Below are 18,390 nucleotides of genomic sequence, written 5' to 3' on the forward strand. Positions count from 1 at the left end.
TCAAGGATGGCACAAAGCCTTGGGATCCTGCACCAACATGGGAGACCTGGAACAACGTCCGGTCTCCTGCATTTGGATCAGTTCTTGCCTTTGTGGCTGCTTTGGAAGTGGACCAGGGAATGGAAGATGTTTTTCTTGGTCTCTCTTCCTCTCTATACATCTCACTGTCCAATAAAAATTAGCTCCTGGCTTCAGATCAGTTCTGCCCCAAACATTGTGGTCATTTGGTAAGTAAATCAGTAGATGAAAGATCTTTTTTTTCTCAGATATACAGAGAGGAAAAGAAACAGAGAAAAAAATCTTCCATCCACTGGTTCACTCCCCAGCTGGCCAGGTGACTGGAGCTGAGCTAATCCAAAGCCAGGAGCCTCTTTTTCAACTCCTCTGTGTTTGCAGTCCACCAAGGATTCTGGCCCTCCTCTTCTCCTTTCCCAAGCCACACACTGGGAACTGGAAAGAAAGTAGGGCACCCAGGATATAAACTGGCACTCCTATGGGATCCCAGCTTATGCAAGGTGAAGATTTGGTCACTGAGTCATTGGGCCAGGTCCAAATTATTTGCATTGAATTTGTTTATTACAGGATTGGATAGAATGGATGGGAGGAAGAGCTCTGCAAAAACATTTGAGATTTAAAAGAAATGTATTTAATTTGAAATGAAGTGTTACAAAAACAGACATACAGAGGGAGAGGGTCTTCCATCCCCTCTTACATTCCCCATTTAAATCAACACAATGGCTAGAGCTGGGCTGGTCCTAAGCCAGGAGCACATAGCTTTTTCCATGCCCCCTGCATGGCTGCAGGGACCCAAGTCCTTGGGCAATGATGTGCTGCTTTCAGTATACAAAAGCAAAACAAATGAAGCAGGGAGCTGGATCATAAGTGGAGCATCCCATAGAACACTGGGGCTGCAGATGATGCCTTACACATTATGACATGGTGCCAGCCACTGTCTATTCTTACTGAAATGAGATATTGGAGGATGGATAATGTATAAAGGGTTTGAGGGATAGAAAATATTGACAGCATGGTGTCAGCTTTTTCCAAGTTTCCTTTGGTTGTATCACTTTGATGCTATAAGAGCATAGTGGTAGTGTGTGTGTGTGTGTGTGTGTGTGTGTAGGGAGAGAGATGAGTCAGAGAGAGAGAGAGAGAGAGAGAGAGAGAGAGAGAGAGAGAGAGAACACACAGGGGTAACCAAATCAGCTGCTTCAAAACCTTGGGAGTGTACAGCAAAGTATTGAGGCCATTGACATTATCAACAATGAGAGAATGTTTGTGAAAATTCTTAAGCCTTTTAAAGAAGATAAAATGAAAAGTTAATATTCCGGAGAAGATTCATGGTGAATAAATATCATTAAACTGATTGGCACAGTAAAGAACTTTAGTCAAAGACAACAGCTTGGGCCCATTACAATGGTCTAGTGGGTAAATCCTAGCCTGGAAGGTCTGAGATCCAATATGTGTGCCAGTTAGTGTGCCAGTAGCCCCATTCCTTTCAAGCTCCATGTTTTCCATGTGGCTGGGAAAGAATAGAGGATAGCTCAAAGCCTTGAAACTCTGCACCCTGGGAGACCTGGAAGAGGTTACTGGCTCCTGGGTCCTGGCTTCGGATCAGCTCTGCTTTGGGTGTTGCTGCCACTTGGGGAGTGAACCAGTGGATGGAAGATCTTTCTGTCTGTCTCTCCTTCTCTTTGTAGAGTTGACTTTTCAATAAAAGCAAAACAAATTAAGAAAAAAAGCATCTGTAATGTCACTGGGATTCTCCCGTAACACACATACACATATGCACACACGCACATAGACACACATGCACTTTTTTATACATCATTTATGTATAATATAGATAATATAAATATTAATATTTGAATAAAAATAGAAATGTAAAAGAGATTGCATGGATTATATGTAATATCATATATTATTTGTATATTTAATATATAACATATATTACTTTACATTATGTATATGTAATACATATGTATTGATTATATATTTAAATATATGCATATTTATTTATTTACTGGGAAGTTTGACAGATAAGAAAACACATTGATCCAAAGGGCTTGAATGGAATGGGAGGACAGTTACTTGTATTTCTTCCCTGCTGTAGATGTGCACATCACAAAGATCCAGACTGGACAGCACCAAGTGGCGCATCAGGCTCTGTGTTGGCCCTTCTTGCACTGGCACAGCACTACCCACCATTACTGGAGACTTTCAGGGAAGTTCTAAAATAACAGCTTCTATACAATCCCTTCTGAGCCTTTACTAATGCTCCACCAGCCTCACCACCACAGTTGGTGTGCTCCTCTGACAATTCCTTAGGGCTGACTGCAAAGCTGCAGCGCCATCGTGTGGCCATTGTAAGCCAGAGCAAGAAGGAAGAGGAGAGGTTGTATGGGAATCTTAGACCATGGCAAATCACTGAATCAGCAAAGTATCTGATGTTGTAATACCCTGTATTCTAGGCAGGAATCAGGCCCCACTCCCTCAGCAATGACCTCTGAAATCAAAGAACTTCTCAGCTGCACACTCTAAGGCCTGGATGTAACAAAACAAAAGCAAACCAAAGTGCTTAAACTGGTTGAGGAAGAGACTAGAGACAACTATTTAACATCAACACTGCTGCTACAGGGTTTCTCTAAGAAGCCAGAGAGGACACAACATACTTGCTTTCATAAGCCCAATCTTTTTAAAACTTCTGCATGTGCAGCAAAAATGAAGCTTCACTTCACTCTGCTTGAAAGAGTAACTAGACCAGGGAAGAGACAAGGATTTCAGTAAGGCACCTCCAGGTTCAAATTCCCAGCTCTAATAATGTACAAGCTAAGTACATTGTTAATTTATTTTAAATTAATTATTATTATTTTAATTTAATTTAAATTAATTTATTTATTTACATTATCTACTTTATTTAGCAATTCCATTTCTTTAATTGTAAGTCAGGGGTACCATAAAATATCTTAATGGGTATTGACAGAGTTATCTAAATAGCACTAATAGAGTGGCTTGCTGCCTGATTTGCACTAAGTCCCCTTTCATCTTATTTATTGTTTGTGTTTCCAGGGACAGGCACTGTGGCACACCACATAGAGCTGCTGGCTGCTTGTGGCACCCACTTCCCATATGAGCACTGCTTCAAGTTCTGGATGGTCCACATCTGATGCAGCTCTGATGTGCCTGAGAAAGCAGTGGAGAAGGGTCAAGGGCTTGGGGCCCTGCACCCATGTGGAAGGTGCTGAAGAAGCTCCTGATTCCTGATGTCAGACCAGGCCTGCTTCATAATTTGCAGATAGTTGAGGAGTGATTCAGTATTTGGAAGACCCCTTTCCTTGTCCTCCCTCTATTTTTCAAGTACAAAATAAATTTTAAAATTTTAAAAATTCAAATCATGCCAACTGTATTTTGAACAAAGGGCTCTTTTAGAGAAATTGAAATACATGCAGTATTTCATAACTCCAAATTCCCAAAAATTTTTGAGGACTCTTCATATGTGTGAATTTAAAATGCAAAATAACTTATAATCATCTTGTTCACAAACACTGTTGAAGTATCCACCTATATTACTCTTATTGAGCAGGAGCTAAGGAAAATTGACATATTCCAATGTCCAATGTCTTAAGGATCACTTCTGCTGTTTAAGAACTCATATGGGGCCTGGCTGCATGGCCTAGTGGCTAAAGTCCTCACCTTAAACATGCTGGGATCCCATATGGGCGCGGTTCTAATCCTGGCGGCTCCGCTTCCCATCCAGCTCCCTGCTAGTGGCCTGGGAAAGCAGTCGAGCACGGCCCCATGCTTTGGGATCCTGCACCCACATGGCAGACCTGGAGGAAGGTCCTGGCTCCCGGCTTTGGATCGGCATAGCACCGGCCACTGCGCCCACTTGGGGAGTGAATCATCGGATGGAAGATCTTCCTCTCTGTATATCTGACAGGCTTTTGAAATCTACCTATTCTTCCTGCCCTTCTTGTTTTTAAATGCCCATTGTTCTCTACAGAGACAAACAGAATAAAAGACTCTAGCAAGGAAATAATTCATCCATCCATTCCACATACATGAACTAACATCTCCTCTACATGCCAGGCACTAAGTGTTACCAAATGCACAAAAAATGGAGACCTCAGTTACACCCAGCTTTGACCTAGCCACACTATATCTGAATTTCAGAATGTTGGGCATACACTAGTATTTCATAAACATACAAGAGTTGGAAAACTAATTTAGTTGAATTCTCACTACCAAAAACTTCCATCTTTTAAGAGAACTATAAATCTTTGAATACACCTTGAGGTGAGTTTGCACAGTTAAGAAAAAAAAATATCATTTACCATCAGGGTGTGTGATCCAAACGGTCAGTTGGTCTGTGTCTTAGTTTCTTCATTTGAACAGTACACACACACACACACACACACACACACACACACACACACACAGAAACACACTCATAAAATAGCAATCACACTTTATTTGTTAGTTCTCTTTTCCTCTCAGGTTTAAGATCAAATTCATGAAATAATAATTAACTCACTTCACATTTAATTAAAATTTAGTCAATGCAACTAAAAGAAAAAATAACTGATTCAGAAAGACAGTAGCCCTGTCAACATGAAGCGTATACTTTTTTTTAAGATTTATTTATCTTTCATTGCAAAGTCAGATATACAGAGAGAAAGATTTTCCATCTGATAATTCACTCCCAAGTCTGCAATAGTCAGAGCTGAGCTGATCTGAAGCCAGGAGCCAGGAACTTCCTCTGGGTCTCCCGTGTGGGTGCAGGGTCCCAAGGCATTGGGCCATCCTCAACTGCTTTCCCAGGCCATAAGCAGAAAGCTGGATGGGAAGTGGAGCCACCAGGATTAGAACAGGTGCCCATACATGATCCTGGTGCATTCAAAGTGAGGACTTTAGCCACTAGGACACCACGCCAGGCCTGAAGCTTGCATCTTAGTGAAGAATCCAAACAGCAAACAATACACTATATAAACATGCAATCTGTCAAACTTTGCTGAAAGTAATCAGCACTTCTGTGAGCAATTTGGAAAAAAACAGACAAGCTGAAGGAAGGTGTAAGACAGTATTTTCAAGTCCAGGTCTCCATCCCCCCACCCCCCAAATTAACATATTTCTTAAATGAACAAGGACACATGTACAAGATGTTTAATGTAGCAATGATCACTTTGATCATATACTTATATGATATACTAGAAATAGCAGCTGTGTTGTCCCACTTCAGGGGACAACACTCACATTACACTCAAATCAGTTAAAACAAATGGAATGTGCAACTCTTTAATATGGGCAAAGCTCAAAAAAAAATACAATTATTAAGAAGGTAAAGGGCCTGGCCCAGTAGTCCAGCAACTGGAATTCTCGCCTCACACCCGATGGAATTCCTGTTCCAATCCCTGTAGTCACACTTCCCATTGAGGTCCCTGGTTGTGGCCTAGGAAAGCAGTTGAGAACAGACCAAAATTTTGGGACCCTGCCCCCATGTGGGAGGTCCCAGAAGAGGCTCTAGGCTCCTGGCTTCAGATTGACTCGGCTCCAGCCTTTTCGGCCACTTGGGGAGTGAATCAATGGATGTAAAATCTTCCTCTTTGTTTCTCATCCTCTATATATATGACTGTCCAATAAAAATAAATCTTAAATAAAAAAAAAAGAAGGCATGGCCAATTACACCACCATCTGTGATGGTCCCCAGGTAAGTGTGGTTCAGCTGGCCCACTTCCAATTTAGCTCCTTAGTAAAGTGCACAGAAAGCCTGACCAGAGGTTCAGGCTCCAGGCTTTGAGTTGGCCTGGCCCCGCCATTACAGCCAGTTGGGAAGGGAGCAACAGATGGGAGAGCTCTCTGTCTTTAACCCTGCTTTTTAAATAAGCAAAGAAATCTTAAAAAAAAAAAAAAAAAGCTGGGCCCGGCGGCGTGGCCTAGTGGTTAATGATCTTGCCTTGAAAGCCCCAGGATTCCATATGGGCACCTGTTCTAATCCTGGCAGCTCCACTTCCCATCCAGCTCCCTGCTTGTGGCCTGGGAAAGCAGTTGAGGATGGCCCAATGCTTTGGGACCCTGCACCCGTGTGGGAGACCCGGAGGAGGTTCCAGGTTCCCGGCTTCAGATCGGCACGCACCAGCCATTGCGGCTCACTTGGGGAGTGAATCATTGGATGGAAGAGCTTCCTCTCTGTCTCTCCTCCTCTCTGTATATCGAACTTTGTAATAAACTGAATAAATATTGAAAAAAAAGCTTAGCAAATACTCTGTGTGTCAAATCTAATACCATACAAACAAATTTGCATATTCCTTATGAATTTCATATCTGCTATAAATGTAAAAACTTATGGTAATAATACACAACAATTTTGAAATAGAATTTACCTGAGCTGAGGGCAGATGGGGAAAAAAAAGTTGCTTATATCAGAATCATTTTGTCAGAAACAGAGAAAACCAGAGCCTTTAATAAAAGAAATCCTAACATCTGTTTGATATTGAAGTAGCCACACAGACAATGATCTGTTGTTCATATTTCTGAGTACTTGAACTTGTCGCAAAACTCAAATAAAGCTGAAAAGAACCCCAGGCACTTAGCTTCCATGTAGTGCACACTTTACTTGTTTAAATGTGTTGATGCAGTCTGAAAAGTATAAGTGTCTCTTAAAGCTTTCTATGCTCTCTGTCTCAAAGGCGATGGCAAATTTGACATCTGGAACCATCCCCTTCTTCCACTGAATGCTCGCTTGAGACACCAAGCATGGTCTGTATCTGCATGCACCTCTTCATTACACTGCATTGGCTCCAGTAACACAGCTCAACCATTGTGGCCACTTCGCTGTTCCCTTAACATTGAACTCCTCTGCATTTGTATTTTACAAGGTGTTGGTGAGAACAATGGATAGGCACTCAGTAATAAAGACTCAAAGCCACAAAGATAGACAAGGGAAGATGGAGACTCTACCTAATCCTGATCAGCCAACTAAGGGCTTTGCAAGCAAACTCTCCAAACTCCCAAAGACTAAGCAATACAGGCAAGCACCAAGTCTCCAAGAACAGTAGAAATGAAAGTATTAGTTGCAAATGAAAACACACTCCAAAAATGCACCTTTCCATCTTGCAAAAAGACAAAATGATCATTTACTGCTGGAACAATAAATGGAAAAATATGTAGCCAGTATGCATGTAGGAAACAGTCTGTGCCAAGGCTGTTACAAGTTCCAGTAAAATAAGCAATTGCAGTGAACAGTGGGCTAAGCCAGAAGCCCTGGAAGCTGTAAGATTCCTTAATAATTGTAACAAATCACTACTAGTAAATGCTGGATTGTTGTATTCTCAGTGCAATCCATCACCCTGTCCTACGCAGACCTCATTCCTCTCACTCCCCTAAAGTAGCAGTCCAGTTGCAAAGTCTGTGCTCAGCCAACATGTGAGGACTTGGAGAATACATTTTTATGCAAGCTAAAGCCACAAAAGACACTTTCCCCACCTGCTGTGATGACAATATAAAGACAAACAACCAATGTCAGTGGGGTTACACAGAAATCTTTACATATTGCTGGTAGAAATGCCCAATACTTCAGCCCCTTTGGAAGACAATTTGGCAGTTCTACAATTTCACTGCTGGAGAAATGGAAATACACATCCATACAAAAACTGGCACAAAAGATCCATATCAACATTATTTGTAAAGACACAGGTCCGAGAGGCGAGCCGAGGGCTGCGGGAGAGGACGTCTAGCTCGGATCCCGAACCCAGTCCGCCATGTGCCCATGGCTCATTGAGGTCTGGGCCCGGACATGCCTGGGTGCGGGGCCTGCTTCCTTCTGGGGTGAGTACACCGAGGGGGGAGGCCTCCGTGACTGGGCATGTCCGGGGCTCACCCACCACCCTCATTGGGTGGTGAACGGGATTGGGGAGGGTCGCAACCTTGGGCCTGCAGGATTAAACCTCCGGCTGCCAGAGGCGAGCCGAGGGCTGCGGGAGAGGACGTCTAGCTCGGATCCCGAACACATTTGGCGCCAGGCTGTGCCTGCTGGCCGCCCGGCCGGGGAGCTCTGGGGTATTGGACGTCTGAATCGCTGCTGAGATAGCTCTAGAGTGACCCCACTGTTTCTGGGATCTGAGTCAATCCTAAAGATTCCCAATGCCAGTAACTCTTCCTTTGAAGAACATCCAATCCCTTAATAATGCTGAGCTTTGAACACCTATCAAGTAAAAGATAAGCTCCGGCTTGTCTAGCAGGCTGGCACCTAATGGTCCTCGGAGCAACCACGTGCAGGTGCGTGATTTACGGCTAGGAACGGTCCCAATCTGGGATGCCACAGCTGGGATGAGGTTCCCACCAAGGGGTGTATGTGCTGGAATGGGGGCTGCGTTCTATCTAGGAAACAGTTGTAGTCACCCGAGGCACTAGTGTGGGCTGGGATTGGATGCACCAGGCCGGTTCAGATCCCAGCACCATCTGGTGTTATGGAGAACCAGGGTAGATGGGGCACTGACTAGGCTGGGTCTCAATCCCCTTCTGAGCCATGTGTGAGCTGTATGTGGGTATGGACGAGCCATGGCTGGGCTGAAACATCCAACAACAAGAGTCAGAATGGGGTGAAAGCCAGCCAGGAAAAGCCACTGTTCCTGCTAGGACAGGAGATTACCTGGGTAGGGTTGGCTCAAGAACCCCCTGGCAAGCGCAAAATCTGGCATTGGGAGGGGTTCTGATGGAGGAGCCTGGGCAACTCCTCTGGCAGGACACAGTCCCTGCAGGTAAGCGCGAGAAGCATGATTGGAAACAGCCCAGAATAGGCCATGGAAAGTTTCCCACTGGCACACATTCAGCATGGGTCAGGAGCAGACCAGGCTGAATCAGTTCATGTCATCCTCTGGCAAATCCGATCACCAGAACAGAGTGTGGAATGGGCCGGCTTTGGTTGCGACAAAACCAGTACACATTATGGAACGCCAGGGCGTGGTTGCCTGTACTGGATGTGAACGCAACACCCATCCAGCACACGTGAGATCCAGGAAGGGAGGGGCAGAGCTGGCGGGGGGTTAAGGGACTGGTCCCCTCGCCTGACAGCCACTCCCACTGGAGAGCGTGGGCTGGGATAGAGACAGACCCGACTAAGCAAGGCTACAACACCTGTGCACTGCATGTGGACTAGATCAGGGCCACAGTATCAGCTGGCAGAAGCTAGCACTGGGGACTAATTCTGTCAAGTCAAATCACAGGACCACCTAAAGAGTGCATAAACCGGGACAGAGAGACCTGGGAGGGAAAAAGTGGGTTCCCCCTTCTTGGGTCACTATTCCCGTGGGAGGGCATAAAAACTAGGACGGGAGCTGGGATGGCTAGATAGAGAGGCACTCAACAATATCTGTGAGGGCTGGATGGTTGAGTTGGTTAGATAAAACTAAGCTTTAATACCCATTAACAAGTACCAGAGCCAAATGGGATGGGGGACAGATTGGTCTTCTGCTACACATACTGGCAAACCAGGGTAGGGGGCGGTCTGGTGGGGGTTATTGTGGGTCGCCCCAACTAGGCTGCAGCTCCCACTGGTTGATGTAAGGGCCGAACCAGACTGGACTGCAACACCCATTGGTTCCAGTGCAACTCGGGACTGAAAACAGAACCAACCCAGCAATTGCAACCACCAGCTGATCAGGGTGATGGACTGTGCCGGGCCCTGTGCTTGCTAGAACATACAAGAAACTAATCTGGGAATACCTCAAGGTTTCTTTGGAGATCTCCCCAATCAAACTGCTGGACTCAGAACTCTAACCAAGAACAGACAGAAGACAGAATAGGTCAATCATTCATCTCAGCTACATGTTGGCAGCGAAATATGGGACAAATGGAGACTTCATGATGGACCATATCAATCAGTGGACCACCTCATCGAGCGAAACTGGCAGTGACTCATAAGTGGAGAACTATTAACACCACTTGAGCACATATCTCAGAGCATGCCCCACATCCGGGACTTGGGGTGGGCGGGAAACCAGGTGTGGCTTCTCCCTCAGTGTCCCACTCTACCTCAGATACATGATGGAAACAATATTGACATAATAGCATTGCCCACCTCCCTATCCCCCTGAACCTTTTTTTTTTCTTTTTCTTGTTTTTCCTTCAACTATAGTTAACTATGTAAAGATTGTCAACAATACAATAAAATGGATAAAAAAAAAAAAAAAGACACAGGTGCACTTGCTGCCTCCAACTCCAACATCGTATTGGAGTGTTACTTGGTGTCCTGCTCCAGTTTCTATGCAACAGCCTAGTAATGCACCCAGGAAAAGTAGAAAATGGTTTAAGTACTTGCCACCCATATGTTAGACTAGAATGGAGTTCTATGTTCCTGACTTTGGCCTAGTCATTGCTCCAATTTGGGGAGTGAAGTGGTAGGTAGAACATTTCTTTCTCAGCATCAGAGAAGGATCCAAAGCCTTGGGAACCTGTACCAACTTTGGAGACCTAGTTGAATCTGCTGGTTCCTGTCTTTGGATCATTTCAGCTCCAGCTGTTTCTGTCATTTGGGGAATGACCCAATAGATGGAAGATATTTCTCTTTCTCCTTCTCTCTGTAAATCTGATTTTCCAATAAAAATATATAAATCTTTAAAAAAATCTTTCTTTCCATTTCAGAACACCTAGTGGGAAACCTTGCAGGGCTTAAATCTCCCAGCCCTGGTCCTTGGACCTGCCTGCAAGCAAAAAAAGGTGAAGCAGTAGACAGAGACCCTGATGCACATGTAGAATATGGCAGCTCATTTGGCTCTGTAGCAGAAAAAGAGAACAGAGCAAAATGGACAACTATCACAGCAAACAAGGATAGCATAAATCTGGGTGAAGGGAGACTTGAGGTTGACTGCATTAGTTGATGGATATTGGGAGGGTTGCCTCTCCCCTGGATCAGAAAAGTGTACAGCATTTCAGAACTACCTAAACCACTTGATCAGAACCCTCAGAACATGTTCTACATCAGGACCCTGGGTTGATATTGGGTTGTGGTTCCCCATCCATGGATATTGGGTCATTTGGGAGGCTTGGTGTAGCTTCCTCCTTTAACTCTTCCCTCCCCCAGAGACAAAAAGAAATAGAGAATTTGGAAACAATGATTTCACCCACTTTTCCCTCACCCTCAGTCCTTCCCACCATGGTCAACCATGTAATCATCATTAAAAATAAAAATTAAAAAAAAATCAAAGGAAAGTAACTCAACTGCTGCATAAAATCATTGATAAAAATGAAAAAAGCTTAAATATCACCTACAACATATTCCCTCAGCAGTTCTCCCACCCACATAGTCGCTTACCCCCTTTCTGAACAATCCACAGTCCCTGCACTTGGGAACATATGGGTTCCCCAGGCCAGTTTTCCAGTGCAGTGGGGTGGTCTGCTGGCCTGGAGTTCTGCCCCATCACTAGGGTTCCAAGTTCCTGGCATGTGGGCTGGCCTAGGATCTTGTCTCCCTACCCACCCAAGATCCAAGCACACTCAAAGTTCCTTAAACTTTGTCCACCAACATGCTGGGCCAGCATGCTAACATACTACTCTTCCCTCCACCTTCCCCACACTTCCAGGGACCAAACACATGGGGGAAATGCTCAGACCCCTAGTGGCCCACCACCTACACTGGCACAAAGGCAGCAGACACCAGCACTCACACACAGGAAATTTAAACTTCTCTGAACGTTGTTAGTATCTGATAGAGAGAGAGAGAAACAGGGAAGTGTAGTTTAACCACTTGGGTCTTGTACCCATGAAGGAGACCTGCAAGTAGCTCCTAGCTTGTATTTTGGACCAGTTCAGCTCCTGGTGTTTCAGACATCTGGGGAGTGAACCAGTGGCTGGAAAATATTTTTCTATCCACACCCTACCAAACTGGAAATCAGCCTTTTACACAGCTAAGTCTCAAAAGAGAAAGACTTATTCTTTGTGAAAGTTACTTGAATAGTAGAAGAATGCTAACTGTATTTGATGAAACCTATTATCTGCTACAAATCCATGAATAAGGGTCTGGTGCGATAGCATAATGGTTATGGTCCTCACCTTGCACGCACTGGGATCCCATATGGGTGCCAGTTCTTTTGTTTTATTGTATTCAAATTTTTATTTTTTGAACAAAAAACTTAAGACAATGATTTTAAATAACAAAACATGGAATATTATAGAAGGTTTTTTCAATTTATTAAATTTGGACTCTTACAGTTCTGTTGATAATTCCTTCAGCATGTTTGTTATTCCTGACATTTTATCATCACTCCAAACTGGCTAAACAAAGAAACAATCTGTCTACATATGTGAAGCTTCACTTAAGGGAAGTACTCCACTATCACATAAAGCACACACATATATGTATTTTTGTAAATATTAAGAAGTCTGTCCAGCCATTTTGGTTTTGCAGTTACATTGCCCATACCGAGCTTAGCAAAAGGGTAAGTAACAAGCAAGATTTTCACATTGGCAGTGCAAGGAATGGCATTAACCAAACTTCATCCAATGAATCATTTACCAACATGGGCAGCAAAACGCGACTCATATCACAATAACTAAGAAAATTAAACAGGTAGTGGATCACAGCTAGACTGGTTTTCATTGTGCAACTTTGCTCAGGGAACAATGCTACGCATTTCACAGAGAAAAAGGAATATGCATCCAAGCCTTTGTTCATGAAGAAAATGCCCTTCGAACAAATTCATCATAAGGCAAAAAAAGAAAAAAAAACATAAAAAACAAATTCAAAACTTAAAGCAGTTTGTCCCAGAGAAAAAGTTGAATGTGTCTACATAGTATAGCCACATTTATAGATGTACTGCAATTTAAACCATGCATCTAGTCGTGGTTTTCTATAAACACCTAGTTATTGCCTATATGCTACACATGATGCCTGGACATGTGGAAGTGCAGATGCGTAAGGTTGAAAGCTGCCGCATTGCCCATACAGAGCCTTGCTGGAGGCATTTACTGGGACAATATGCCATGCAGGCCCCAAGAGAGGGCCAAAGACCACTTCAGAGAATATCAAATGAAAGGCTTATGCACTTTTCTTTACATTAAAAAAACAAAACAAAACAAGTCCAGTTCACCACAAGTTGAGTACAACCTGACAAGCAGAGGGAAGCACAGCATGCATTTACAAAGAGCTTGGATCTAGTCTATTGTATCATAGAAACTGAAATACAAAAATCCAACTTAAATAAGACAAGACAAATCATAATAGCAAAAAAAAAAAAAAAAAAAAAAAAAAACCACACAGTCGACTTAGTTCAATACAGATTAAGAGTAAATCTCATCCTATCCCCATCTCATTGAACTCTACTGCAAATTTTTTATGACAATTATTTAATTTTTTTTAATCTATTTTATTGTATTGTTGTTGACAATCTTTACATAGTTAATTACAGGTAAAGAAAAAAAAAGAAAAAAAAAGGTTCAGGGGGATAGGGAAGTGGATAATACTATTATGTCAATATTGTTTCCATCATGTATCTGAGGTAGAGTGGGACACTGAGGGAGAAGCCCCACCCGGTTTCCCGCCCACCCCAAGTCCCGGATGTGGGGCATGCTCTGAGATATGTGCTCGAGTGGTTTTAATAGTTCTCCAGTTATGAATCGCTGCCAGTTTTGCTCGATGAGGTCGTCCACCGATTGATATGGTCCATCATAAAGTCTCCGTTTGCCCCATATTTCGCTGCCAACATATAGCTGAGATGAATGATTGACCTGTTCTGTCTTCTGTCTGTTCTTGGTTAGAGTTCTGAGTCCAGCAGTTTGGGGAGATCTCCAAAGAAACCTTGAGGTATTCCCAGATTAGTTTCTTGTATGTTCTAGCAAGCACAGGGCCCGGCACAGTCCATCACCCTGATCAGCTGGTGGTTGCAATTGCTGGGTTGGTTCTGTTTTCAGTCCCGAGTTGCACTGGAACCAATGGGTGTTGCAGTCCAGTCTGGTTCGGCCCTTACATCAACCAGTGGGAGCTGCAGCCTAGTTGGGGCGACCCACAATAACCCCCACCAGACCGCCCCCTACCCTGGTTTGCCAGTATGTGTAGCAGAAGACCAGTCTGTCCCCCATCCCATTTGGCTCTGGTACTTGTCAATGAGTATTAAAGCTTAGTTCTATCTAACCAACTCAACCATCCAGCCCTCACGGGTGTTGTTGATTGCCTCTCTATCTAGCCATCCCAGCTCCCGTTCTAGTTTTCATGCCCTCCCACGGGAATAGTGACCCAAGAAGGGGGAACCCACTTTTTCCCTCCCAGGTCTCTCTGTCCTGGTTTATGCACTCTTTAGGTGGTTCTGTGATTTGACTTGACAGAATTAGTCCCCAATGCCAGCTTCTGCGGCTATGCCCAAACAACCCTCACCCACTCTAATTTATGCTTGCACCAGCAGGAATAATCAGCCCAGCCTGGCTTTTCCCTGGTCTAGTCCACATGCAGCGCACAGGTGATGTAGCCTTGCTTAGTCGGGTCTGTCTCTATCCCAGCCCACGCTCTCCAGTGGGAGTAGCTGTCCAGCGAAGGGACCAGCTCCTTAATCCCCCCCTGCCGGTTCTGCCCCTCCCTTCCTGGATCTCACATGTGCTGGTTGGGTGCTGCATTCATATCCAGTACAGGCAACCACGCCCTGGCGTTCCATAATGTGTACTTGTTTTGTGGCGACCAAATGTGGCTCACCCCACACTCTGTTCTGGTGATCGGATTTGCCAGTGGGTGACATGAACTGATTCAGCCTGGTCTGCTCCTGACCCATGCTGAATGTGTGCCAGTGGGAAACTTTCCATGGCCTATTCTGGGCTGTTTCCAATCATGCTTCTTGTGCTAACCTGCAGGGACTGTGTCCTGCCAGAAGAGTTGCCCAGGCTCCTCCATCAGAACCCCTCCCAATGCCAGATTTTGCGCTTGCCAGGGGGTCCTTGAACCAACCCTACCCAGGTAACCTCCTGTCCTAGCAGGAACAGTGGCTTTTCCTGGCTGGCTTTCACCCCATTCTGATTCTTGTTGTTGGATGTTTCAGCCTGGCCATGGCTCGTCCATACCCACATACAGCTCACGCATGGCTCAAGAGGGGATTGAGACCCAGCCTAATCAGTCCCACATCTACCCTCTGGTTCTCCATGGCACCAGATGGTGTTGGGATGACAATTATTTACTTTAAAAAGATATTAAATACCTGTATCATGAAATTACATTCTTATTAACAGTAAGATGTACTAGGTAAGAAAATAGCTCATGTGTGAAATGTGTCTGAAATGCATTTTTCCTTACAACTATCAACCATCCACTCACACTAAAACAAAACCACCCTCCAACCCCCCTCCCGCTGGCCCCCCCAAAAAGTTGAGGAAAGTTGAGGCGAGCTGGATGAGGAGCAGGAAGGAAATATTCAGCTATACTAATTGCAGCACAGTGATTAGCAATGGTTCAAGACAGAACCAAAAAGCGTTGGTCAATCCATGGCTATAAGTAAAAACCAAACTCAGCTACTTTTGGTTCATTGCAGTGAGACCGAAAAATATCTCTCACAGCTTCATATAAATACTAGATTCCAGCTCCTTTATTAGTATTGTTTTTAAAAGTTTTTGTTTGTTTTTACAATGTTTGGCTACCTATTTACAACTTATATTTGCTCTGCAACAACTACAAGAGGTAGGCATAAAGCATGAAAACTTTTCTCCATTAACCTTGCGTGGGTTGTTCATTGCATATTGCTGTTCACTGTAGACATAAGAAGTCACTCTCTTCTTGTCTTTTTTAAACCCCTAAAGCTGTTGCCATCCCACCAGTGAATGTTCTAAAAGAGAATACTACTCCTAAATAAGAAACTTTCTCTACTGAAGGATACTGTCATAGTGTCTGTTGCAGAACAGTCATATATATATGTGTGTGTATTCATTTTAAAAATAAACAACACTAAAAAAATACAAACCCAGGTTTCTAGAACCAATTCTCTTGATTCTCTACTTCCATAAAATAAAGTGTACCATTTGGCCAAGACTACAGATTTTTTTTTCACAGATGCAAGTGCCATGCAAAATAAGTTAAAGAACAGATACCAGGGCCCAGCGGCATGGCCTAGCGGCTAAAGTCCTCGCCTTGAACATGCCGGGATCCCATATGGGCGCTGGCTCTAATCCCAGCAGCTCCACTTCCCATCCAGCTCCCTGTTTGTGGCCTGGGAAAGCATTTGAGGACAGCACAAGCCTTTGGGACCCTGCACCCGTGTGGGAGACCTGGAAGAGATTTCTGGTTCCCAGCTTCGGATCTGCGCGCACCGGCCTGTTGCAGCTCACTTGGGGAGTGAAACATAGCATGGAAGATCTTCCTCTCTGTCTCTCCTCTTCTCTGTATATTTGACTTTGTAATAAAAATAAATAAATCTTAAAAAAAAAGAAATTGAATACGAGCCAGAGTTTTGCATTGCAACTTGAGTGGACATTGCAAACCTCTAACTTTGGTCAGCTATGGCTTTGGCCATAAAGTGATCTTCGGCAATGTACTGAGCAAAAGCTTTAAGTCCTCCTGCTTGGTCTAACACCTTTCTTCATTAAGCATGACATTCCTGTTACACATTTGAAACCAGTCACATTGACAGAGATATAGGACCTTGGATGTAAAGTTCCAAAATACACCTGTTCCAAGGCGGCAGCAAAGCCCTGTCTGCAACACAAGGCAGCCCGTGAACCAAACCCATTTTTCTGTCATTTAATTAACCATGTCAGTCAGTGTTCTGGAATTACTCACATTCCACTATCACAAATCCATATAAGATCATACTTTGCCACTTCATATCCTGGCATTAAGTTAATAATTTTCAGATTGATGCCAACCTTTTTGCCACCTATGGACAATCTAGCATCAACATTTGGCTATTTCCCAAAAAGCTTCTTGCAGACATCAATGGATGAGTCACCATGGTCTTGTACACAAAGGAGCACTTCATATTTGGGATAATCCAATCCAAAGAAGGTTTCCAAGTTGTTGATCAGGTTGGGATCTACTCCTTTCAGGGGTTTCAGAAGACACACCTGGGAGCTTGCTACAGGGCTGCTTGTCAGTTGCCTTCTTGTTGATGTGTAATCTGGTGTAGGTGATGGTCATGAAATGCATCAGCCATAGCACCAAGAAGAGGACAAATCCGAAGTCGGCCAGTCCCTCCAGGGCCAGGGTCAGCAGTGCCATCCCCCCGGCCCGTAGACCTGGCCCAGCCCGCTCCCGCCAAAGCTGACACCCACTCTAGCTTTCGCACCTGAGGAGGACAGGGTGGGCGCCTGATGTGGGGGCGTGGGAAGCGAGAAGAAATGGGTGCCAGTTCTAATCCTGCCAGCTCCACTTCCCAACCACCTCCCTGCTTGTGGCCTGGGAAAGCATTCGAGGACGGCTCAAAGCCTTGGGACCCTGCACCCACATGCGAAACCCGGAAAGAAATTCCTGGCTCCTGGCTTCTGGCTTCAAATCGGCACAGCACTGGCCATTGCGGCCGCTTGGGGAGTGAATCATCGGACAGAAGTTCTTCCTCTCTGTCTCTCCTCCTCTCTGTATATCTGCCTTTCCAATAAAATAAATAAATCTTAACAAAAATCAATGAATAACAGTGATAATTTTTTAAAGCGGGAGCAAACAAAAATCTTTGGGAACCAACTAGAGCAACTAATCATTCAAAACACTGGCAAATAGAAGAAAAGAGGGGAACAAATTTCTTACCTTTCCCATAGGATCTGTCCCTCAAGGTGATGAGGAAAGAGCTCCTATTAACTGTGAAGGAATAATTAAATTTGGACACCACCATTTTGCAACCTCTAATGAGATGATGGAACAAACAATGATGATCAGCAGCTGCTAAGCAGCTGACTAGACTGAATGAATCAGGCTGCTGTGAATCGGCACCCTGTGCTTGCCAACAAGACAAGCAACAATAAAACACAAGCTGCAAACAATTTAGTCTTGGGCCTCGCTCTACACCAACCATATGTGGGCATAACAATAAAGAGATGCAGGACACTATCAAAAGACATCCTGAGATGCCATCAGCATCTTCATAAACTGCATAACATAAGAGGCATGATGTCCTATAGCATTTCTGGGTCACAGAGAGGACAGATGATTAGTATACTATGTAGAACTTGTGTGGATCCTGGCTCGAACCAATTCTACTGTTGTATTTAGACAAGATAATTGGGGATAACATAAAAACTCCTCAAATAATTGATACATTTTAAGAAAGTACTGGCCTTTAAAGCGTGTTTCCATTATGGTTTGCTAAAATAGATTTATTATTCAGAATATTTTTTGAGATTTATATATTTATTGGAAAGGCAGATGTACAGAGAGAAGAAGGGAAAGACAAAAAGATCTTTCATCTGCTGGTTCACTCCCCACGTGACAACAAAGGC

At 44.0% G+C, this 18,390-nt stretch overlaps 1 protein-coding gene and 1 pseudogene across 1 annotated transcript in view; one reads left to right on the forward strand and one right to left on the reverse strand.

The window, feature by feature from the left end:
• LOC131482924 (zinc finger protein 334-like) overlaps positions 1–18,390 on the forward strand; it is a 303,146-nt gene that overhangs the window by 80,302 nt on the left and 204,454 nt on the right. The gene's annotated exons all lie outside the window — the stretch shown is intronic.
• Positions 16,395–17,179, reverse strand: LOC131482847 (ceramide glucosyltransferase-like; annotated as a pseudogene).

Source organism: Ochotona princeps, chromosome 21 (genome assembly GCF_030435755.1).
Source record: "Ochotona princeps isolate mOchPri1 chromosome 21, mOchPri1.hap1, whole genome shotgun sequence".
Lineage (NCBI taxonomy): Eukaryota > Metazoa > Chordata > Mammalia > Lagomorpha > Ochotonidae > Ochotona > Ochotona princeps.